The sequence below is a fragment of the Schistocerca piceifrons genome, chromosome 4 (assembly GCF_021461385.2).
Source record: "Schistocerca piceifrons isolate TAMUIC-IGC-003096 chromosome 4, iqSchPice1.1, whole genome shotgun sequence".
Classification (NCBI taxonomy): Eukaryota; Metazoa; Arthropoda; class Insecta; order Orthoptera; family Acrididae; genus Schistocerca; species Schistocerca piceifrons.
The window spans coordinates 225,621,181-225,646,684 of record NC_060141.1 but is presented as its reverse complement, the minus strand read 5'-3'; the positions used below and the strand labels follow the sequence as shown (position 1 = coordinate 225,646,684).

General features: G+C 40.5%; 1 pseudogene; it reads right to left on the bottom strand.

Annotated features, from left to right (window-relative positions):
* Positions 1-19,058: 19,058 nt before the first annotated feature.
* Positions 19,059-19,176, bottom strand: LOC124796875 (annotated as a pseudogene).
* Between the last annotated feature and the right edge of the window lie 6,328 nt (positions 19,177-25,504).

The window sequence follows — 25,504 nt, the reverse complement described above, 5'->3', positions numbered from 1 at the left end:
TCACTGTTTACACTGATTGATCGTATAACAGTTACAAATCCCAACAAATGATTACACATCTGATTCATCTCATAAGTACATACAGGAAAATATAATAATAATAATTATTATTATTATTTTTAAGAACAAATAAATGAATAAAAAATACTAATAGAATAAAATAAATAACTTTTATTTCATTAAAAAAATCTCTTTCCCTCTCTGATACACACACACACACACACATACATACACACACACACACACACACACACACACACACACACACACACACACGAACACACACACACACACACACATTCACAAAACAACTGAATGTAGAAAACTGAGGATGTTGATAATACTTAGGAAAACAAATGATACTCTGTATTAAAAAGATGGCAGTTAGAGTGATGTATAACGTGAACAGTGAACTGAAAGTGAACTGTATGATGTCCACCTGTTTGCCAGCTGAGAAAAAGCAGTTTGCTTACATGCAATGAATTAGAAGTTACCTTTAAGTATCTTTCATTTCATAAAAAAAACCTTAAGGAATTTGTTTTAAATCTATAACCTAGATGTGAAACTATAACGTATGTGTAAAAATGGACAAATCATGTAATATTTCAGGACACCCACTGAAGAAGCCTTTTAAAAAAGGCGAAACGCGTCTGTGTGCATAAATAAAAAAAAATGATGTTCAGCATGCAAGAAAGGCATTTTCTTTGAAACAACTGAAATTTATATACATCTGCTGCGAAAATGGCCACTATAAGAAACGTGTCTTTTTCTGAATTTGTGGCTGTTGCATTCTGGATGGCATACGCTTTGATATGTTTCGGAAAAATATCGTATGGTGCTACTACATATCTCACCCTCCTTTACTTCTTGGATATGGACCCGCTATGTCCAAGAATACTGTATCTGGACGGTATCTTGTAAGTACTGGGTGTAGGTAAGTATATTTCGACACACTGGACTCTTTTGTTTTTTGACATACTGGACACTTCTTAATACTTGTAAGACACGCATTCTCAAATTTCAAAAACAGCGAAGTGTTGTAATTTTTTCAGAGCTTTTGGCTACTCCATAATACCCCTATACTTTATGAGAGTGTCTTATAAATTCGTCGATATAATCTTCAGGAGTACAAACACACCATTGATTATTTTTTTCATGTTTTCTATGTACCAAAATGACCTTGTAATTCCGATACCGTTTACTTACCTTTCCACCTTCATCTTGCTTAAGGTTTTGTATGATTTTACTCCATCTACGATCTTGCTGTTGTATGATTTCCATTGGCTTACAAAACTTATTGTAATCAGACTGTTGTGTTGTACCTTGCATTAATGATGTTTTTATTTTTGTATCCTTCTCTGTTAATTCACTAAATTCCTCTAAACCTTGTGGTAACCTAGACAAGGCATCTGCAGTAACATTCCTAATTTCTTTATTATAAATGATCTCGAAACTGAATTCTTATAAATATAGACACCACGTAGCTAATCTACGATGCAATGTTTTACGTTTGAAAAGAAATGACAGTGACTGATGGCCACGGTAAACTTTGGTATTCTTACCAGACAAAAAATATTCAAACTTTTGAAATGGCCATATTACAGCTAAACTTTCCAAGTCCGACACTGAGTAGGACCTTTCCGCTTCTGATAATGTTCGACCAGCAACTCTGATGACCGTGGGTAATTCTTTACCTTTTTCTTCTCGCATCTGGAACAAGTATGGCACCAGCCCCTGAGATGCATAAACAAAAATCCTTGGACATGCCAGGGTGGCTAAGATTGTTTGCATTGACTGACACTTGCTTAATGTTACAAAAGTAATCCTGACACTTGTCGTCACATAACCTAGGCCTATTGTTTTCGTAACAAGTTGAGTAATGCATCACTGTTCATCGATTGCTGTGGTAAGAATCTTCGAAAAAAGGATGCTACTCTAAAAAAGCTTATAATTATTTTTAGTTCCTTGGAGCTGGACAACTGCGTATGGCATTACGTTTTTTTTCGGATCAGGTAATATACCTAGTTCTGACACAACATATCCTAAAAATTTGACTTGCTCCTAACCAGAACTAGACTTTTTTAAAATTGGTTGTTACTCCATAATCTGCAAATCGATGAAGTACCTGTTCAATTACCCTGATATGTTCCAACCAAGTGGGTGTGGCTATTAGCATGTCGTTTACATAGACAGTGACTTTGCTAAGCAACTCTGGTCCTAAGACCTTGTCCAGTGCAGTTGTAAGCACGCCTGCGCTAATGTTCAGACCAAAAAGTAAAATACGGAATTTGTAACTTCTACTACCACAAACAAATGCGGTATGTCTTCTACTTTCTTCGTGGAGCTTTGTTTGCCGGTAGGATACTTGAGGTTGAGTATAATGAGGTATTTTGTATTGTAAAACTTTAAAAACTGTTAGTCCAAGTTGTCTGGTCTTATGCATACTATCACTAAAATCTTATTGATACCTCTAGCATCGAGAACTAATCTTACAGGTCCATCTGGTTTACTTACTATATACGACTACAATAGCGTGAAAATGAAGGCAGAATAATTCCCCGTTTAAACATACGACTGATCTCCACCCTTACTGTCTCTCGTTTTGCACGTGGAATAAGATATGACACTACACAAAATGTTTGATGTGGATAAACTTCTAATTTATATTCATAGTATTTGATTACTCCAGTCTCCTTGCTGAAAACATTTGCGTACTTAAATATAAAGTTAGAAAGTTCTTGTTGTTGTATATCATTTAGTATCTTTGATTCACTTAGTTTCTGCTCTACCATTTCGTAACTAGCCTCAGTGTTTGCTTCTTGTTCAGTATCAAATTTGTTTGTGAAATACACAGCTGCAAAGGAATATTGTACTATTTCGTATCATACTGGTTCGTTATTGATACTTTCGTCAGGTGTTTTGACTAAATCAATAGAGACATCAGATCCTTTACATAAAAGTGGCATTTACCATTATATATTTCAATCTGTGTTTTGTATGTTCTAAACCAACGTATCCGAATAAGACGATTAACTATAAGTTTGTAAGTTATAAGAAAATTGAACGTCACTGTAAAATTTTCAGTTTCTAATGGAATAAGTGCCTGATATCTAATCAATTTGATCTTACTGCACCTTTCAATGTTGGACGGAAAATGTTGGAAACTTACCTGTCTTCTTCAGTTCACAGGAAAATAGATTTGACAGGTTGGTAGTTGAACCTGTATCTAAAATTAGCTGTGTGTCAATATTTTCACCTTATTGATTGCTTGTAGTTGTTCTTCCTGGATATTATTCGTTGTATCTAACTCATGCTGATACAGATCATCCTTGATGTCACCCTGTTTGTCAAATCTTATGGAACATTTTTGTGGTTTTGCTTTGCCCTCACTCTCAGAGAAGTCAATAGCCTGGGGGGGTGGGGGGGGGTGGGGGGTTGGAGGGGTTAACCACGACCAGTTGGTGCTTAACAACGGCGTAGTATGACTTAATTCTCTACCTGGAGTAATTTCAGTTTCACAATATGGGTATTCCGACAATTTGTGTTGTTGGTTGCTGTGCCGTTATTTTGCTGCCCAAATGTCGACTGCGGTGCAGCGTAAGGCGTGGAAGTGTTGCAGCGTGTCGCCACTGCTGCGGCTCTGTTTATATTCAGCATATTGTCTTGTGATGGTGGATTGTATTTCGACCATGTACTGAAATTAGTGCTGTTGTTTTGAAAATTTCTTTTAAATCGTTCGTTTTTTCCGTTCCCGTAATTGTACTCGTTACCCGTCGGTATGTAACTTTGCTGTTGTGTGTACCATCCTAGCTGTGTGTTTAGATCATGCTCCACTGACTGATTTACATAACTATGTTGATGTTGTGCCTGATTTTCTGTTGCTGTATTCGGTAGAGGTCTTCCTTCATGGATTATGTCGATAGAATCAAGCACTGGCAGCAAGTATTCAGTGTCGTGCTCTGCGTTGTGACTAATTTTTCTCTAATGTGCGATGGTAGACGACTTTTCAAAATTTTTAACACGTCTACCTGTGATATTGGGTTCGTCCAGTAGGGTGTCTTCTTCAGGTATTATTTAAAGTACCCGCGTAGACTACAGTATTTGCCATTGAATGGTGTGGGGTTGAAAAACTCACCTCAGACCAGTAATTTGTCGAGGAAACCTCGTTCAAATTGGATATAAGTGCTGCAACGTTTGGCCAATTCAGTTGCCCATAAAAAAAAGGTCACCTAGCGTATGTCCCACAACAAATCTGATTTTCTGTGCTTCCGTCCATCTGCTTGGAAATACATGACGAAAAAAACTTATAAATACTATTGGCTTCATCCTTTTACCTTCGGTGGTGAATGTGTGATACTGCCGATGTCTCAGCAAACCTTCGTCTGCAAAAATAGTTGATAGACACGTAGCATTTTGTGTCGTATTTATGTTATTGTAGTTACCTGTAATTCCGGTAGGTAATTGCTCAGGTTCATTCTACTACTGTCACTGGCACCTACTGCAGGACTCGTTACAATTTGTAGATAAGTACCGACAGCTTGTGATTTGTTCACTGTTGCCAGTGTATTATTTACCTGCATATTTCGAGGTCCGGTAATATTTTTTTCTAAGAGATTTCAGATCTTATCTTCTGCTGCTTGTAGATAAATTTTTACCTTGTTCACTGTTTCATTTTCTTGTTTCTGAATAGCCTTTTCTAAACATCTGTGTATAAATTTCAATCGGTTACCGGTTACTCTGTATTGATATTACTCTTATCTAAGGTACCTGCTTCAGTCTGACTAATGATATCACTTAGATTTTCATTGAACCTCTCTCTCTCCTTCTTAGTACACCCTGAGTGAATTTCTAATGTGGCTACCCTTGAAGTAAGCTCTTTTTCAGCTAGAGGTGCATCTTCATATTCTTTGTTTAGTTCGTTAACGACAGTGGTTACCTTTTTACTGTCAAACACAACTGGTTTTGTGTCTTCAATATTTGTGTACGCATCATGGATTTTCTTTATCTGTAGCTCTATTAGGTCATGATGCTCGTTAAAGGAATCTACATTCTGTACTAACTCAGTAATTTTACTCTTAAATTCAGTAAGAACTTCATGCTTTACTTGTTTTCCCATATCATTCAATTTTTCGTCGATTTCAGTGCAAAAAGTTTTGACTAGGCCATTGAATTTCTGTGAGACCGTGTTTTGCAGATTATTGAATAATAGTTTTTGTTCTTGTTTCATTATATTTAGATCTTGTGTGACAGTGTTTTGCTGCTGTTTTACTGTGTTAATATCTTGTGTTAAATTGTCAATTGGTGTTAATATCTTGTTTCATACCACTGATATTGTTGTTGATACTATCTAATTTAGAGTTTATGTTAGATAAAAACTGTCATAGCAGCACGTCAGTTGTACTACTGTGGTAGCTGTCAGCTGTACTTTCCTATTTAATGTTTTTGTTATGAAGTGGTGTTCGTAACGTGTTGTCAAGATTCATATTTGTATCGCTCTCCAATGTGTCATTCATGAGCGGTATGTCACTCGGGGAGACGTGTGACATTGTCTCATCAGTTTGAAACATTGTGCAATCAATGTTATTCTGCTGTGGAGCATCGCTATCATTTGTAGCACCTGCGACACTTATCTCTGGCCTACCTAAACTTCTGCGGTAGGCATGCATTGCGTCTGAACTTCAGTTGTTCGATCGCACTATTGTACGCCATCTTGGCTGATTGCGTTTTCGCTGTTGGTATCAATAACGGACATATATTTTTCTGCCATGTTGTACGAATATGCAAAAATAAAAATTTCATGTGCTAATTATCACACTTGATAATTGTAATTTATGCAATGCCAAAGGCTGTTTTACATCTATTATGATATGCAAACTATTGTGTTGCTATTCTTTGTTTCACAGACAATGTGTATCACACTGAAAAATTCGTGTAAATTTTCCACCATAAAATACAAGGAACGGAATAACGAGGAAAAGGTTTCTATCTACATCAAAAGAGGCACTACCAAATGTAACCATGCAAGCAACTTGTGTAGCTGTCCTACCGTTGCTGCGCCAAACAAAACAGCTTACTATGGAAAATTTTACGGAACCTAGGTCCATTCTTATCTCTTTCCAAAATTTTCTCCTCTATTTTTGCGTTTTTGCTTCATTTGCTCCCCATTGTGATTCATGCAAACAGAAGATACAGAGAATTAATTTTTATCACTAATAAAAATGTCATAGAAATTTCTTACTATAACAATAGTTAACAAACCCTACTTACAACCGACGTCCTGAATTCCTTTCACGGTCTACAGTTGATTATAATAAATAAAGAATATATCAATGGAAAAATTAAAGAATAGTACAATTACATTATTAGTAAATGTTCTGAATGTGCTATTCCGACTTCCTCTCTTACATTCCAATTTAAGATGCAGGCAGCCGACTCCAAGGACACCAGTGAGTCACAAAAAATGAAGAAAAATCCTCCCAACTTGGCTCCACTTCACTTCAATAAAAATACTTAATGCTGTTGTTAAGTCTTCTCTTATTCAGAATCCCATATAATACATACCTGTAACACTCGTAGTCCATCATACTACGAGCAGTACATCTTAACCGCCCTTCTACATAGAGAGAGAGTGAAACAAAATCATGGACAAAGGGATCTAATGACGTTTTTTGTTCATTCGTCTGCGCCTTACCACACAATCATAATTAATATCTTTGCTGACGCTTATGGTTATTCTTTGCTTCGGTCACTATCGCTGTTTCATTTTTTAAAATACATTTTAACTTTACCATGTCCAGGGGGTCTTTCACCGTGTAGCTACGCATATCACATCACTTCTAGCAAACTCCACTTAATAAAGAAACTTTCCAACAAGAGGAAATGGATTCATTCAAATATTTTGCAGCAGAGTTCTCTCCTTGCAGCTGATTCATATGATACAATCCACATGTGGATATACCTCCACCCACATTTAAAAAAAGAAACAAATAATACATAAGAAGTATAACAGATTACAAACACAAAACATTATAGTGGCTGCTGTAGTGATAACTACTGTCAGTCAACAGTTTGGTGAGGAAGTAGATGTGTGGGAGAGTCAATGACGAAATCTTAATTACGTCTTGAGATATGTAGCCGTCAGTTTATTACTACAGTCACATCAAAAAGGTGTTCGGTTGACCCTCACACTTCCTATCGACATGTGGATATACCTCCACCCACATTTAAAGAAACAAACAAATAATACGTAAGAAGTATAACAGATAAACACAAAAAAGTACAACAGATTAAAGGAAAATTCGTAGGAACACACACATGTGTGTGTCAAAACATATATTCTTCCAACTGCTCTAATGAATTTACGATCCATTGTTCTAGCTTGTAAGCAATAAGCCTGCACTCATATGAAAATTAACATCAGCTTTTTCGATTTTCAGTGCTTGTGATACAGCTTACGACACATAGTACGCTGTTAACTGTCAAGATGTGCAATTAAGTGACAGGTTGTCATGCTAATCCAGTGTACATCTTAAAGCATGTAATTTTAACTGTTTCACTTAGATGCTGCAACTGATTATACTTATGTACTTTTGCCAATAAATATTCCTTACAGCTTACATGAGGTATTATCCAGTGGACTGTGAACTGTCAAAATATGCCATAAGTGACAGGTTCTCATACTAGTTCGGTGTATATCTATGGCATGTAATTTTAACAGTTTCACTTAGATGCTGGAACTGATGATACTTATGTGCTTATGCCAATGAATGTGTAAGGTTTTGAGGACAACTGTGTAAGCTGTAAGAATTTTTCGTTTAATGTTGCAATCTTATCGCAGAGGTTCACGGATTTACACAGTTTACAATGCGACAATGTTACGACAGTTCTCAAACGAACGCATCTCGTCGTCAGAAAATGCATTAATCCTAAACACAACAATGGTAAATTTTTAATTAGAAGTTTCTTTATTAATTATTCTTACAACTACGTCACGATGTTGGCCATTACTACAGTAAATCATCTGATTCCGGTTCTATATAGGATGACAATCAAGTCTACGGAGGAACGTTAGTTTTGCGACAAGTTGAGCAAACGATTGCCCAAGGTCGCTCGAGTTTACAGTGGACACAACCTGGTGAACCAACAAGTTCACGACTTTGCTCGCAGTATTTACCTTAGCTGCTGTGAGCTGTCGTCTGCTTGGCTGCTCTCGTCCTCTGAAATTCCTATAAAAACTAATTATGCCTTTGCTGTTTTTTCCAGCAGAAACTCTCCCTATGTTTCTCATTATGCAAGAAAACATGTACTCATCCCTAGTCTTGGAATATGGCGATATGCACGAGCATGGCTGGAGCAGCATGCATATTAAAATGCTCTCTCAGTCCTCACAAGAACAATTAACTAACTAGCTGGTTTGTTTCTCCAAAGCTGGAGATCAAAGAAGCTACAACTAATATCTAGCTGAATGGCAGCCACAGTGAACGCAGTGTTCACATAAGTTTCTCCTCTGCACCACAGAGCGTTATGCGCCCTGTTCTGCACTTGATGCCATTCAGATAAGAGTCTCCGAAAATTTCGCTCTTGTCTTTCTCGTAACCAAACTGTCTCTCCACCTGGCTTCTTTCGTTCCCCACGTCATGGCTTTTTTCGACCAATAGGAGCATTCCTCTTATTTTGTGGAAACTCTCTCTGTCAACCGCAAGGGCCCTACCATTAAACTGCATCAGAATCTCGGCACTTTACTCCTTCCTAGTTCGTTTCCGCCTATCGGACGTTTTGTGCCAACTCCTTATACCTAGAAGTTACATGTGTACATCACATGTGTGTTCACATGATCAACTGTGGCACCGGTTTTGTTTGTATCTATTTGGAATTCCGAAACGCAGTTTTCTAAAGCTTCTTTCTGTCCTAATTCTGCTGGCCCGTTACTTGCTCTCCAGTATGCATCACTAGTCCAGTCGCTGACTCCCGCTGCAGGACGCCCCCTAACAGGTCTCTTGGTGCCTCCCATGGTGCGGCCTCTGCTTCTGTCCATGCCTGCTTCCACAGAAGACGTTTCCTCTCGCTGCTTGTTTCCCCTCCTGCTCATTCACATGCATTATATAGGAGTGATGTGTTAATACTGTTGATTGAGTATCGTCCCTTTTGCTACCATCGATTGCTGTGACAACCCCTTTGCATTACATACTTATAGGCAAATCTGCTCATTACCACCGAAGTAAGTTAGGTGTCATAATCACGTTACCATTGTGGTGTATAAAACTGTTATGTAAGGTGCAAAATTGGCCTTCATTTAATCTGCCACCTTAAAAGTCTTCCTTTTATCTAGTGTAATGGAATACATTGATGAGAAAAAAAAATTATGACCACCAGCTTAATTTTTTCTTTGTCCGTCTTTCAAATGACATACGTCACTGATCCTGCATATCAGGGATCCGAAAGTTTGTCGGAATGTTTATGAAGGTATGTGGCGTTAGATGTTTACGCACATGTCATATAATTGCGTATGCTGTAATCGCTCCCATTAGCGACGCCGATGAGTTCCATGGATTTACATCAGGCGAATTTGGTCGCCAAGACATCAACGTGAGTTCACTATGATGCTCCTCAAACCACTGGAGAACCGTTCTGGCTAGGAGACTCGGAGAATTATGGTGCTGAAAGACAACATACCCATCGGGGAAGAGATGGAGTCTGCAGAGATGCAGGTGGTTCGCAGCTGTTACCATATCTTCGATAACTACCACAGGTCCCATACCTGTGCACGAGAATGTCTCAAATCCATAACGCTTCTCCCTCCAGCCTGCGTGCGTAATGCGCTGCACATTTCGAGCTGCCGTTCACCCTGATGACGGCGTTTGTGCATCAAAAATGTGATTCGCCAGAGGAGCCGTGTGGGCTTTCTAGAAGGTTGGAATGATGGTGTGACGGCCCTCAGCTACGTACTCTCCGACTCAGAGTTGCAATATTAAAAGTTTTGTCTGGTTTCGTTGTCTAGGGGCTGGGACAGGTAGCTGCCGCATTACAGGCCAAATACTGCTCAGCCTACAGTATAAAATATGAATATACACTTGAATCGAATGGTCGAAGGTTCCTATCACTCGGCAATTATGAATGTAACATATAAATTTATAACTGAAGGATTGCAATTAAAAAAATCTGCAGGTACTATCTTAACGACTTTAAATGATGAGCAGGATCGCAGAAGTACTTTTGAGAATGCCGTATATTTCTGCAAAACACTTATTGGTGTCGATGGTCCATCAGTTAAATAAAATATAAGTTGAATAACAGGGAAACAATAGATTCTTATTTCACGTAATTAGTTGTGAACAACAACATAGCTCGCGAGATAGTCACTTGTAAACGCACATTACGTCTTCACTGTAGACGCCACGGAAATCTCACTAGTGCACAGTTGGCACTCCGAAGTATTCCTACTTCTCGCGACCACGCGTAAACCGCTCCACTTTGCAAGTCCCTTTCGCGACTCCCCTCGCGTCGCACCGTTCCTAACTACTGAACTGCCTCGTCGTCTCCGAAAACGATGCTCCTTCCCACTTCCATACAGTCTCTGCACGTGTCCTTTTTGCAATGATCGTTGTGATTGGCTAGAGCGCCCCCACCCTGTCTCCAAACCAGCGTCCACTCACAAACATAATTACGCACATAAATACTGGATTTACATTTAAATACTTGAAATTAAATAAATATTCATACGGCTGGACAATAAACACCATCTAACACACATTATTAGATACATAAACAAATTAAGTAAACATGTATCAAAGGAATAGAACAAGAGGTAAGCGGTAGCCTAATGTCTCTGTGCTTTCCAAAACACAGTAAATATCTAACCAGTTTCTTGAAGAATAGTGTATATATCGGATACAGACAAAGATATAGATTAATAAATATATTTATAAGCATGCTGCCACCGTTTCTTCGTGTAACTGTGGAGTACTTATGGCCTGACGCGATGTATAGTAATCAGCCAATTTGAACTCAATAACTCATGTATTATCTAAATTACATGCCTGTAATTCATACCATACCATAGGTTTACACTAATAGCTTTATATAGACACGGCGATCGACAAAATCGAATGAAGCGTTTATATTTTGGAAATTCGTTGCTGGGTGTTACTCCTACAATTTACCGTCAGGTACTAAACTTTAAACTGATAAAGATATTGAAAATCTGATTACACCATCAGAATCGTCGTGCAAGTAATAGTAATGTACATATTTCTTTCTGAGGTATCATGATTCATCTGGCTACTATTAATTTCTATACGAACTATGAAATGTCTGCCATTAAGATTTCACAGAGTACGCCATCTTTGGGACTGCCGGCATAGACATCTCCTTCATCGACACAAAGCACCGTTCTCGTCACAGCAGAATTCCCAGCCACGCGGCTGGACCATGCGCCAGGGTTACCCCTCTCGTCCGACTAGGGTTTGGCACCAAGTGTTTGCTAACGAGCTCGGCCCTGCTGCGCGGCGCGGGCGGTGGCCGCCAACTCTGAACTTATAATATTTCCAGGGCGCCGCAACTCGCCCGTTATCTCACAGCCGACACGTTTCTGTCGATCGACGGTCTAATCCCGATGGTCCCGTGCCTACTGTAACCGTAGTTGACGATGACGTTGAGTCAATATGGAACACTTAGGGGTGATCTGCTGTTCAGCTGCATGTTCAACAAAGTGCCACAAACGGCGTGCTGCGAAATACTTGAGCGGGCACCAGCATTGTGCTTTTCCGGTGGAGATGCCACAGAGCACCATCAACCCTACTTTGCAGAGCAGACAAGCCTCCAAAGCCCACGTTCTGTGAAGAGTAATGGACGTACAACCATTCAGCGCCGAGTGGTAGTTTTGCTGTCCTCCAGCCTCGTTCCGTAGAGATTCACGACAGTAGCACGTGAATAGTCCATCAGCTACGACATTTTCGAGATCCTCGTTCGCATTCACTCCGTGATAATTATTAGTCCTTTGTCAAAGTCGCTTATCTTAATGAAATTACCCATTTCCAGCTCATATCTTCACGTGCCTGCAATGCCATCAGAGTGGCCATAATGTTTTGGCTTATTAGTGTATATGAGTACCTGCTAAATAGTGTTGGAAAAAGTGACATATGTTCCTAAAATGTTCGTTCATTGTTGGCGGCAGGAAGTCATGAAATGGCCAGCCGCAGGTTTAACAACACTTGCGGTTTGGCTTTATTTCGTGAAAACATTTAAAATTTCCCTTTGCATTGAAATCAAGCGAAAGGCCAGTTAACAACAACCAATAATCACGCATCGCGAGAACCTCTTAAAAATTTGCTTTGAAATCCATCCCTTAAAAAGAAAAAAATTCCATTACAACAGGTTCAACGTCACTAGCGGCATGAGTGGCAGAAGGCTTAGATTTTACTTTAAAATTCTGTCTTTAAAAAATTTACAAGATGAAAATCAATAATCACCAAGCTCTAGAAGACTTAGAAGTTGCCTAGAAGTTTTTAAGTATTACTACAAGGTCAAGATCAATACAAAGTCCCAGAAGGCATAGAAATATTCCCTTTAGTTAATGAAAACACTTTTTTGAAATTTTCTAACTGTCTGGTGGCTTCAAACCTTCCTGTTTGCACAATGTTGAGACTTGATTCAGTGATTGGTACGCAGGGAAGAACACATTTAACTAGGAACGGAAAATTAAGAAGATGTTCAGGACAGAGTGTCGCAATAAGCATAAGAACTTAAGCGACTGACGACCCGCAACCACACGTAGGCACGGATTAACGGTCCCAGTGAGGTCGTAGTACCGGCCTCCGCCCAGAATCACACACGCCTCCCGTCAAGTCAACTGTATGGTGGGGCACACCGGAACGATTTGTAGGCCGGTCAGACAACCAAGAGCTGAGTCAGCGTACAATATGGCTAACTAGACCAGACTGCGAAACTATCAACCTCATACTAGTGTTAGATCAACTTAGACAGTAACCACGTACAACAGAAGAATAATTAACCATTTCGGCCTGCTGCTGATTTGTTCTCTTTAAAAAAAAGAAAAAAAAGACAAACGCTTCAGTACGATTACAACAAGCCGAAGAAAATATCATAGACAACTGGAATCAAAATATTATTTTTCCCCAGAACTCTGAATATATATTTCGTTTTCATTGATTCTTGCCAACGCGTATCGTATAGGGGGTGTCTAAGGGATGCTGCGTTCTCGGAATGCTATACAACAACTGAAGCTACTAACATTAGTAGTTTTAAATCTATAAAGCAGCTTGACAACACTTCACTTGTATTTACAAAGGTGTCGCAAGCGAGAGCCGACATGCAAACAGCACAGTTGTTGAAACTTTCTGGCAGATTAAAACTGTGTGCCCGACCGAGACTCGAACTCGGGACCTTTGCCTTTCGCGGGCAAGTGCTCTACCATCTGAGCTACCGAAGCACGACTCACGCCCGGTACTCACAGCTTCACTTCTGCCGGTATCTCGTCTCCTACCTTCCAAACTTTACAGAAGCTCTTCTGCGAACCTTGCAGAACTAGCACTCCTGAAAGAAAGGATATAGCGGAGACATGGCTTAGCCACAGCCTGGGGGATGTTTCCAGAATGAGATTTTCACTCTGCAGCGGAGTGTGCGCTGATATGAAACTTCCTGCTAGATTAAAACTGTATGCCCGACCGAGACCTTTGCCTTTCGCAGGCAAGTGCTCTACCATCTGAACTACCGAAGCACGACACACGCCCGGTACTCACAGCTTCACTTCTGCCAGTATCTCGTCTCCTACCTTCCAAACTTTACAGAAGCTCTTCTGCGAACCCTGCAGAACTAGCACTCCTGAAAGAAAGGATATAGCGGAGACATGGCTTAGCCACAGGCTGGGGGATGTTTCCAGAATGAGATTTTCACTCTGCAGCGGAGTGTGCGCTGATATGAAACTTCCTGGCAGATTAAAACTGTAGAGGAGACGAGATACTGGCAGAAGTGAAGCTGTGAGTAGCGGGCGTGAGTCGTGCTTCGGTAGCTCAGATGGTAGAGCACTTGCCTGCGAAAGGCAAAGGTCCCGAGTTCGAGTCTCGGTCGGGCACACAGTTTTAATCTGCCAGGAAGTTTCAAATCAGCGCACACTCCGCTGCAGAGTGAAAACTCATTCTGGAAACATCCCCCAGGCTGTGGCTAAGCCATGTCTCCGCTATATCCTTTCTTTCAGGTGTGCTAGTTCTGCAAGGTTCGCAGAAGAGCTTCTGTAAAGTTTGGAAGGTAGGAGACGAGATACTGGCAGAAGTGAAGCTGTGAGTACTGGGCGTGAGTCGTGCTTCGGTAGCTCAGGTGGTAGAGCACTTGCCCGCGAAAGGCAAAGTTCCCGAGTTCGAGTCTCGGTCGGTCACACAGTTTTAATCTGCCAGGAAGTTTCATATCAGCGCACACTCCGCTGCAGAGTGAAAATCTCATTCTGGAGTACAGTTCTTGCTGTACACAATGCTCCTGGAAGTTGACACACGTCACTTAAATTGTTCGGCGAATTCTGTCCACTTACATCCGTATACTGAGCAGATCTAAGCGGCCGAAGCTGGCAGGAGCGGCGCTTATATTCACCTCGGTTTGAGGGCGCCTCTGTCTTGGTGCGGTCCTATTCCGCACACCATTGGTTGACATCGTTTCACCGCCTACTCTGGCCTTGCGTTACTCGTCTTCGTTCCGGATCTTGTGTTTACGACAGAACATATTTACTAAAAAAAATTTAAATTAAAGGGTAATATTTAAGCAGAAGATTAATCCAAGATGATTACGACAAACTGCCTCCACAAATCCAGTATCCGGACAACGGTGAGATTGACTGCCGATTGGAAATTTTTACTAGCTGCAATACTGCACATTACCAACATACGGCACTCATCAATAGTCCACAGTGTCAACTACATGACAGCCATCTCCCTGTGAAGTTAGGGCTAACGGACGCCCCCTTGGGTGCAAACGTAATTCTAAAACGCAAACAAAAAAATACAGTTTAACAACTCGGTGCAATAACTGCCCAGACTAATAGAACTGTTCATTTTGTAAATATATATTGAAACCGATATATTGATATTTATATCGACGTACAGGCCAATAGAAACATTGACTACACAATGTAAATACACTACCGGTTTTAGAACTTTATATTATTGATTTATTATTATTTATTCTTTCCGGTAAAATCCAGCTAAAACCACTTAGAGATATAACTGAAAGGAAACGTTCCACGTTCACCTTTAGCGATAACCACTTTGCTAACAATGGCAACTGCATTTAAGTGGCACAATAAATGTGTCTGATGGGGGAGTCGTTCTGTTTCGTCACATACTGGATCAGTCTGGAACACTTTGTTTTCGAAATTTCTGCAAACGCCAGCGACGTAGCAGTTGCAGTGTCAAAAATGTTGTTATGTTGATAGCGTCGAATGCCAATTACATCAGCATTTTTCTTCACACATCTGCGGCCATCAGGAAGACAAATCTTGTCATTTAGATTTTTGTTCATCATTTTAAGCAAGTGTTTCTGAAGTGTGAAGAAGTGGCAGGCTAGTTCCGTGAAAAACTGTTTGGTGTCCTACTTCCTCATTTCGGAAATCATCTAATTATATTAACCCACCTATGCACTCTGCATTCTTCTTCGTGCAACCGGTACTTGCTTCACACAGTCGAAGATGAAATGAGAGCGCAAAACTAGTAACACTCCGTCGCACAGTGGAAGTAAAATTATGTTCTATCTCAATTTCAAAACAATAGTTTCAAATACTTAACAAAAATTACAAAAAAATGCAATATAAAATAAAAATATCGGCACTTTATATTGCCATTCCAATATTGATAGTCAGAGAAAGCAGTTTGCCTGTATATTTATATCGATAACTTTTGTTAAAAATACCGATATATCAGTATTTTATCTACACCCTACTGTCAATCTCAGTAGGACTAATATAGCAGGAACCCTTCACAGATTCACCAAAAAACAGTACCACAAGCAACTCAAGCAGCACTGAAAGCAGTCATTGTGCAGCAACAGCGACGAACTGGAATTAGTTAGGGGCTCAAAGAGCTCAGAAGCGTCCAAGAGATGCAAAACATGTCGTCCGCCGAGAATACCGGCCGACCAACCAACGGTCGTTCCCGATTAAATCACAAATCACAGGCAAGGAAAAAGGTTGCAGATGAATCGCCAACTGACAGCTTTTTACCAAGACGTCATTTTGACTGACAGCAACACAATTGGGATGGGGGGGGGGGTGGCAATGCACTTTGGATGGAAAATCAGTAGCCATCAGCCTCTCGCGGGACAGAGGCTTTGCTCACTCCCACAAAATCGGTCAACCGTCATCCGGACCGCTTCAGCTCAGAGGCCCAACGTTCTCCCTTTGCTGTCCGAACGAGACTCGCTCGCCGCGAAGATTCGATCGACCTGCCCGGCGCAGCTGAAGTGCCACCGATGACCTGACAGGAAACCAATCAGAGGAAATCATCCGGAAGAGAAATCGATAGGAGCCGCTACGTCTCAGCTCTTACAGGAGGTAGTATAGGTCAAAAATAGAAGAAAATTTCATATAATGATGTGTCTGGGAAGCAACACCTATTGATTCATGGGCATTCGTGCCCAACCCACCGACAAAGTCCAGACGTTACAGGAGCTTGTGACCAATACATAGGACGCAATCCGAATGAAGCCTGATGCATCTGAAAGAGCGTGTGATTCACTGAGAAGTAGGGCTATAGCATGTGTCAGGCAGCGTGGTAAACACATGCAGCACTGCCTGCAGTGTCTACTTCCACGTAAGTGACAGATACTGGTTTCCGAACATATGATTATAGGAAGTTTAGTTCTAGTTTTGATTAATTACTAGTTACTGTAAGTATGTGTGACATTTTTTTTAACCCACTGCATGCAGTGATCCGCTTTAGTTAGTTTAGTTAGTTTGACATGTGCTATTTCTTATTCAGTATTCTTGATACGTCGGTTGCTTCAAGATGGTTACTTGACTGAAATTGATAGTCCACAGATACCAGCACAACAGCTTTTGGAAGTTTCGATATGTCGCTCTTTCAATACTCTTAAGCTTTGCAGCACTGCTTACAGAAAACTATCGTCATAACGTCTACTTGTAAGTAAATGGCGGAATCCTATTTGCCGATATCTACTTCTATACGCTACAGAACACTGTCTAGTACGTGGAGGAAGGTAGTTTTTGCTTCCCCTAATACTAAAATATTTTCCCGTGACTACAGTCGTCGCTACCCGTTGCTCAACCTGCGTAGCTTCCTATCTATCCAATTTTCTTCCTGACGACTCCTTCATTTCATCGCATCTTTAACATCTTGCATTCCTCTTCTAGGTGATTCTCCACGTCTCTTCATTCAGCTGACGCCCATTCATAGATTATTTTTGGCCATTGGTTAAGTCCATTCGTTGGAAGTGGCCATAACAAGTTAATATTTTGATTTCTAGGAATCGAGAATTGCGTCTTCTTCTCCTACAATTTCCCGTATTTTGTGGTTCTGGATGTATTCTAGTCTGGAGTTTCGGCAACTTCTTCGCCTAAAATCCATCCCAAGGAACAACAGTTTATTTTTTTCGTTTTTGGTTACCTACTATATTTTATTGCCGTATGTGGCGAGACCTTGTGCAACTGAATTTGTCACACAATATCAAGTAGTAAGTAGGCCAATCACTCTTTTTCCTTGACCAATTTTACTCACAATATCTTGTGTGCTTGTTCTACCGATTTTAAACGCGTCGGCCAAGTATTTATGTGTATAGACGGCTTTAAATTTGCACAGTCATCCATCCAAATCATCTTGGTCATCTTCATCCATTCCATGCATTCTGACTTTTTGTGTTTACTGTCAGGCCGTGCAGTTTCCTGAACATGTAACTGGAGTCGTCTGTTCAAATGGTTCAAATGGCTCTGAGCACTATGGGACTTAACTTCTAAGGTCATTAGTCCCCTAGAACTTAGAACTACTTAAACCTAACTAACCTAAGGACATCGCACACATCCATGCCCGAGGCAGGATTCGAACCTGCGACCGTAGTGGTCGCGCGGTGCCAGACTGTAGCGCCTAGAACCGATCGGTCCCCCCGGCCGGCAGTCGTCTGTGTCTCTCACCATCTGGTCATCGGTGAAAAGCAAAATATACGGCATTTCGTGTCCTGAAGGGATTCCTGTTTCAGGAGACTTCCTCCCCCAGTATTGTAAGACTTCCAAGTATATCATAAATAAAGTTGGTGCTAATAAGCACCCTTGTCTTGAACCATATTTAAGGAGAATTCATGGGGCATTTTGCTAGCGACTTTAGCAACCCTCATGCAAGTTTCTTATTGCCTGGACATACTTATTACTGATAACAAAATTTTGATTTGCTAACCACAACTCATTTAGTGAGATCTATCATACAAATTCTGCAGATTAACAAATGTTAGGTGAACTGTCAATCCACTTTCTAGTCTCTTTTCAATGATGTGACTAATCACTTTTATTTTTTATTCCTTTCACGCACTGGGCGACAGGAAAATGACTGTCTAAGAATTCTGGAAGGGGCCTAATTTCCCTTATCTTTTTCTGATGTACTTTATGTGGTGCGAGGTATATGATGATGGCAGCGTAATAGACGCGCAGTCATCGTCGAATACAGGCTCTCTAAATTTTCCAACATACAGGCCATAACGCCATGTTATGATCTTAGCATGGGGTGCAAACATTGGAACAGTATTATAGAATTGGTTGCATTACCTTCCTGTTTGCGATTCATTTACACGTGTCCCGCTGTTTCTCAGAACCGTTCTAACAAATCTAAATATTCCAAACATAATTCACGCGATTGTACCATCTTAATTCTTGTCCGAACAGTCCATGTAGACGCCACATCATCCTCAGACCACAGGCGTCACTGGATGCGGACATCGAGCGGCATGTGGTCAGCACACCGCTCTCCCGGCCGCATGTCAGTTTACGAGACCGTAGCCGCTACTTCTCAATCAAGTAGCTCCTCAGGTTTCCTTCCCAAGGCAGAGTGCACCCCGCTTGCCAACAGCGCTTGGCAGACCAGATGGTCATCTATCCAAGTGCTAGCCCTGCCCGACAGCGCTTAACTTTGGTGATCTGACGGGAACCAGTGCTACCACTGTGGCAAGGCCGTTGGCTCTTTGTCTTACTACTACCCCAAAATAGCTCACTCGACAAAAAATTAGGCAAACCAGTGGGCACGCACGTATCAATCGTTAAGTATTTACAGATGGCACGGCGATCGACTCATGTGCCCAGCAGCGCGTGCTGTCTCCGCATGAGCATAAGGAAGTAGCGATCAGTGAGACCATATGCTTCAAGCGGACATGGTACCAAAAGTAAGCGACAAACTGCCAAAAATGGGCAAACGTGTTTCGCCGTGCCCATGGTCGTACGGTGTGCAACTTTGCTGTATTTGTTGGTGTTTCGCAGTGGACAGTGTCTACAAGCAGTGGTGTAACACACGTGGCCACGAAACCGTACGTCAGAGTTGTGGTCGGAAGAAAGATCCCGACAGAGAAGGATCGGTGACGCATATCACGGCTTAGGAATCAAAATCGTTTCCAAACCCAAGAGGAATTGCTGCATACAGTGAATGAAGGTGCATCCCCACCGGTTAGCGAGAGAACATTGCGAGCAGCTTAAGCTGGATTCGACGAACTTTCACAACCTTGTGGACTCACTTCTTAAGCGAGTCTGCACGGTATTAAAAGATGCTTGTAATGACTCCTCTAGGGGCGACCAATTTTTTTGCCCGGTGAACTTACTTTCTCTTCCTTTTTCTTCTTCTTTCGGTTCACCGTATAGGGCTATGTAAAATCAATAAATTTTTAGTGTTCCGTGCCTTACTATTAGACCAGTTTTGTGTCTTTCTTTTCGATTTTGGTTTCCTTTCTTATGCAGAGATTTGGATTGTTCATTTGGTTTTCGTATCTAACCTCTTTTCTTGTCTCTTTCTCTCTTTCAGGTTTATTTACACTGGTGAGCCAAAATTGTTTGATCAGTTATATCTACACTTGTGAGCCAAACCTTTATGACCTCTGGCCACCGCCACCCTCTACGCTGGATGCCGCGTGGTGGTGCTGCGTGTACGTGACACGATAACAAAAGTATGTGAGCGGAGGTGACCTGGATGGTGAATCACCCTGGCGAAGATATGGGATGTAAATGGGGAAATCCACTGAAATAAGCGACTTTGTCACAGGGCACATTATTAATACACAGAGCATGTGAACGAGTATCCCAAAAACAGCGAAGCTTTTCGGATGTTCAAGTGCTACTATCTTGAACATCTACGGAAAGAGGTAGAAGGAGGGTGAAACTACCACTAGACAATAATTAGTCGACAGTTCATGATTCTTCACATAACGTGGGCTTCGGAGACTTATCTCCTCTCTAACGTAGGACAAATGGTGATCTGTGGCATCTCTGCCGAAATAGCACATACAAGTGTTTCGGAGTAATCGAAGACACACTGACAGCTGCGAACCACCGGCATCCCTTCACGCTTCATATTTTCCCCTACGGCGATGTCACCTTTCAGCAGCATAACTGTACGTGTCTCGGAGCCAGAACCGTACTACAGTGGTTTGAGGAGCATTAAAGTGAACTCACGTTGACATGTCCGCGACCAAATTCGCCTGATGTAAATCCTATGGAACCCATACCGACTGCTATCGGCGCCATCACTGCGTACGCTAACCAGCGGCCCATTATTTACGCGAATTACATGACCTGTGCGTAGACACCTAATAGCACATATCTGCAGAAATCTCCCAATAAACTATTTGATCCCTGATACCCAAATTGAGTGACGTATTTCGTTGGAAAGACGGACAGACATGCTTTTAAGCAGCGGCCCTAACGTTGTGGCTCATCAGTGTATGAGCTTATTTTCTGTGGTCTGCAGTTTTCCTAAGTCTTTCTCCATTTCCTTAAACCCGCTTGCCAGGTTCTTTTTCTTTTGTGAAAGTATTAAAAAAAAAATTATGTAAATACTTAAACCTGCAACCAGTCACCTTTTTTTTCAAAAATATTTATTATTTCATGAACCGGTTTTCGAATCTTTTTACGTTCATCTTCAGATGGTTTTCTGAAAGTAACAGCACTGTTTCTGGCATAATGTTTGGTGCCGACACAGTGACAGGAAGATGGGACCTGCTTTAATGTAATGCCGTAGATCTTGTTAACTGTCGCTATTGATGTCAAATTTTTAGTTTTTTACTTACTGCTGCTGCTACGGTCGCAGGTTCGAATCCTGCCTCGGGCATGGATGTGTGTGATGTCCTTAGGTTAGTTAGGTTTAAGTAGTTCTAAGTTCTAGGGGACTGATGACCACAGAAATTAAGTCCCATAGTGCTCAGAGCCATTTGAACCATTTGAACTTACTGCTGCAGTATTGGCTGCTTCTTTCCGTTAGTGTCCTTCTGTCTGCTTCCATTTTCAAGTGGACTATTAACTTATTTCTGATCTTACATTAACGTGATCAGGAATATTAGTAAAGGTAGGTTCTTTTTATTTCAGTTAGACGCAATATGTATAAAAGTTACACTATTTGTAATGAACTGCAGCAGTTTACATGACAACGAGCTTTGTTCTTGTTTTAAAACTTTTGTTCTTGGTTTTAATATTAAAGTTCATGGTCATACAAGCAGCTTTAGTTATCCTTACTAATATTCTAGATCATGTTAATATAAGAACAGAAGTAAGTCAGCAATTCAATTGAAGTTTTGTTACAATTTTAAATTTAAATGTAAAGCTCTTAGTGATACAAACAGCTGCATCTCATTGCAAATATTATAATTCTGTATTACTTTATTCCTGGGCATTCACGTTAATGCTATTTGTGATTAAAGTATTTGCCCATAAATTGATTGTGTTGTACGTTAATATACGAGTAGAAATAAGACATCAGATAAGTTGAAGTTTGTTCTTGCAGTAATTAATTAATTCATTTATTTATTTTATTTTGAGCTTTCATGTTATGGCTAATCTGATTGAGGTATTTTCCCATCTATCGACTATAAGACATGCAAACAATAACAGATAACGTCCCTGAGCGAAGTAAGCCTATGCAATATCTTTTTGTCGAAATCTTTGTAACAAGCAAAGTTTTTATAGCACATGCTGGACGCTGCAAAAGTTTTGCTTTCACAGTGTGAATGCATATAGAACGTGTAAAAGAGTGTGAAGTGATGTACCAACTGACCATCAGAGAGGATGCAAACAGATGAACACTAACAAACGAAGCCTCTCATACTGTCGCCGTAAGTACAAACCTAAAAATTTGACATCCATATCGACAGATAAACAATGCCCACGGCAATACATTAAAGCATGTTCCATCTTCTTATCACAGAGCCAGCACCCAGCATTATCCTATAAATAATGATGTTACTTCCAAAAAACCGTCTGAAGATGAACACGAAAATGTTCGAAAACCAGTTCATGAAATAATAAATAAATATTGAAACAACGTGACAGGTTGCAGTTTTACGTATTTACATTCAATTTACAGTTACGGGTTTTAAAATATCCGCAATGAATAAGTTTAAAAATTTTTGTCAGTCTGTTTTGGTTCATTCTGAGGATATGTCGATAAAAATCGCTTTTCCTTATTGTGTGTGAAAGTTCGTAGGTGGTCTGGTAAAGGATTTCATGTTGGTGAGAATTAGTTTGTTGTTGTGCAATCTGGAATCAAGGATTTTTCATAATGTCTTCCTTTCTTTGATTTCTAGCCTCTCGACCGGGCCATGGTTGGTGATAGACAACGTTTCGGATGCACACAGGGCATCTGGTTTGATTAATGTATTGTAATGTCTTATTTTTGCGTGCCATGAGGAGGACTCTTTGTTATATGTGTTTCTGATGAGAAGGAGTGGAAGATAAACTTTATTTCCTCATTCTCTTTATTATTAACGTTAGTTTAGGTTTATGCCCATTTAAATAGACCTGACATTCTTCATAACAAGTGGAAATTTTGTTCAGGCACCTCTGCTATTTGTTACGATCGTCCGCTGACGATATTTTCCTCTAGACAACAGCATCGCCAGAGAACAGTCGGATGTTGCTGATATCGGTAAATCACTTATACTTACTGGAAACATTAGAGATACGGTCATGCTGTCATTGCGCACACCCGCTGTTACTTCCGTTTCTGTGGAACCATCGTTGTCGAGTACAACGTGCTGGTGTTATTAGTTAACTATTCCTCGGGCGATACAAATGCTTGGGAGTATACGATGATCATGTCTTGACCAGAAATGGACGATTTGATTCGGTGTCCAACGCCTTTCGGAAATACGGTTAGAAGGAGTCTTAACTGTTGACCTTGTTACACAGGATCGGGAACCATAACCGGGTAAATAAGTGCCGAATGACTACTTAATATTTATTAATTAAAAAAACGCAGTTTGAAAATTCAGGGAATGAAAATTTAGATAATACGAAACGGCAAGAAATAACTATAGACAGTTTACTCCAAAAACACTGAGCACCTTCACTTCTTGGACATGAACTTAGCTCCATATAGTACCGTTTCTACCATTAGCAACAGTAGGTGGCCACCTGGGGTGACAATAATTTAGTGGCTCGAAGAGTGGTAAAAATGAATTCCAAAGCAAACAGCGAAAAGAATTAAGCAAATAAGGAGAAAAATGAATAATAGTAAAAATTAAAACACCGAAGTGTTTCCAAAAACGTATAATACAGTTACTTAATAAGTCTTTACTCACTCTGACGAAAGTAAACACATGGCCTCCGCGTGCATGAAGACTAAAACAGCTGCTCCTCAAAATGTAACGTAAACAAACATGACCTCGATTTGAACGCTGGAGCGGGGCTCATGCGCCGGCTTGTGATCAACATTGTGACTTGCTGCCATACCTTCCTCGGTCCCTCTTTTCGTTTTTGGCTCTGCAGTTCATTTGTCCTGAGTAAGTTGCATTGAGTATTGTCCCCAGAAGATGGTGTTGTCTAGTCATCTTAATTTAATGATTAAAAGCGTAGTAGGAGATGTGCATTGTTGGACGTTGCATGTTGGTAGTGGTGGTGGAGAGGGTGGGGATATTTGGAGACTGATGGTAGTAACAAAGAGGGGGAGTAATTTTTCAGTTCTTGCTTATGGCGGCAAAAACACCAAGCAACAGCCCTCGCTCCATAGCTTATAGGTAGCCAGTATACACGTTCCTTTCTGAGCTGCCACTAAGATATTACACACAGTAATGTCTCCGCTCATCTAAAAAGTAGGTTTCATTAGATTTTGATCAGTGTATAAGCTCACAGCGCCAATCCCTAGAAACATCTTGGCATGCTATCTAGGCTACACTCACAGCTCAGAGATAAAACTTTAACATCCATGTCAGCAACACAGCTTAAAACATTTTTCCTAAAATAACAAACATGGTATAACAAACGTTCACATCCAATTAAACCACATGTGTCGCTCAATTAACCAACAACACTAAATAGCTTAACGGAAAGGCTTAAGATAAATGCTTAAAATAAGTACTTACACTAATTGCCTGTAAGAGGTCTATTACACTTTCTGTCCACCTCAGCAATACAAACTCAGTTTAACATAGCAGTTGTCAGGATTGCCTCTTGCATGTCATGTAGTTTTCTCAAAAACTTGAAAAGAGAAGGGAGCTGGGGCAGAGGGCTTGAGCCAAAATATCTTAGTCTCTCATTTTAGGTTGTACACAAGCGATCTGCTAAATATAAGACGAATCAGTTGGTTGTGCCTGAGACCTTCCCCTCATTATCCACACAACCGTTTAGAGTGTATTTTCGCTCCGGATCAAAGAATTGCAATGTTAAAAGGGTTAAGAGTCCTACTATCTCCGTACTAATATTTATTTGTAAACTGGTCAACACTTGTACTTGTTGTCCAGAAGCTTTCACCAACACTTAATCCCCTACTTTGTGAAGGTGCCGTACTATGTTGCGCCACTGCTTCTCAAGAATATCAGCTTCTTTAATGACACTTTTGCTTTACTCCAATAAGCCTGCGATTTCTTAGGAGAGACTCCCCCTGACAACAGCTCATCTACTGACCACAGATTTCTCAAAGGTGTCTCAACTGAAAACTTAATGAACTCCGTAGATGTGGCTCGTTAACTTTCATGCCCGATGTTGTCAAACAGGAAACACAGATGTTTGTGGTCGCAAGAACATTGGCATTTACTATGGCAAGTTTTTAAAGCAGAGCATACATTGTATTAACCTTCTGAATATGTGATGGATTTGCACAGTATGTTGTTGTTGTACGACGACATATACACATACTGAGTCGCGACAAAATTTTTAAAATATGTTAGAGTATATCAGGTACCACTATCTGTGATCAAAAATCAAGACTTTTAGTTGCCACCCTCGTTGGATTAAAACGAGAAAAACTGTCTACACAAAAGAAAATGTCGCAATTATCATTCCTGGATGTTGAAAGATGTCCTACCAAATTAATAT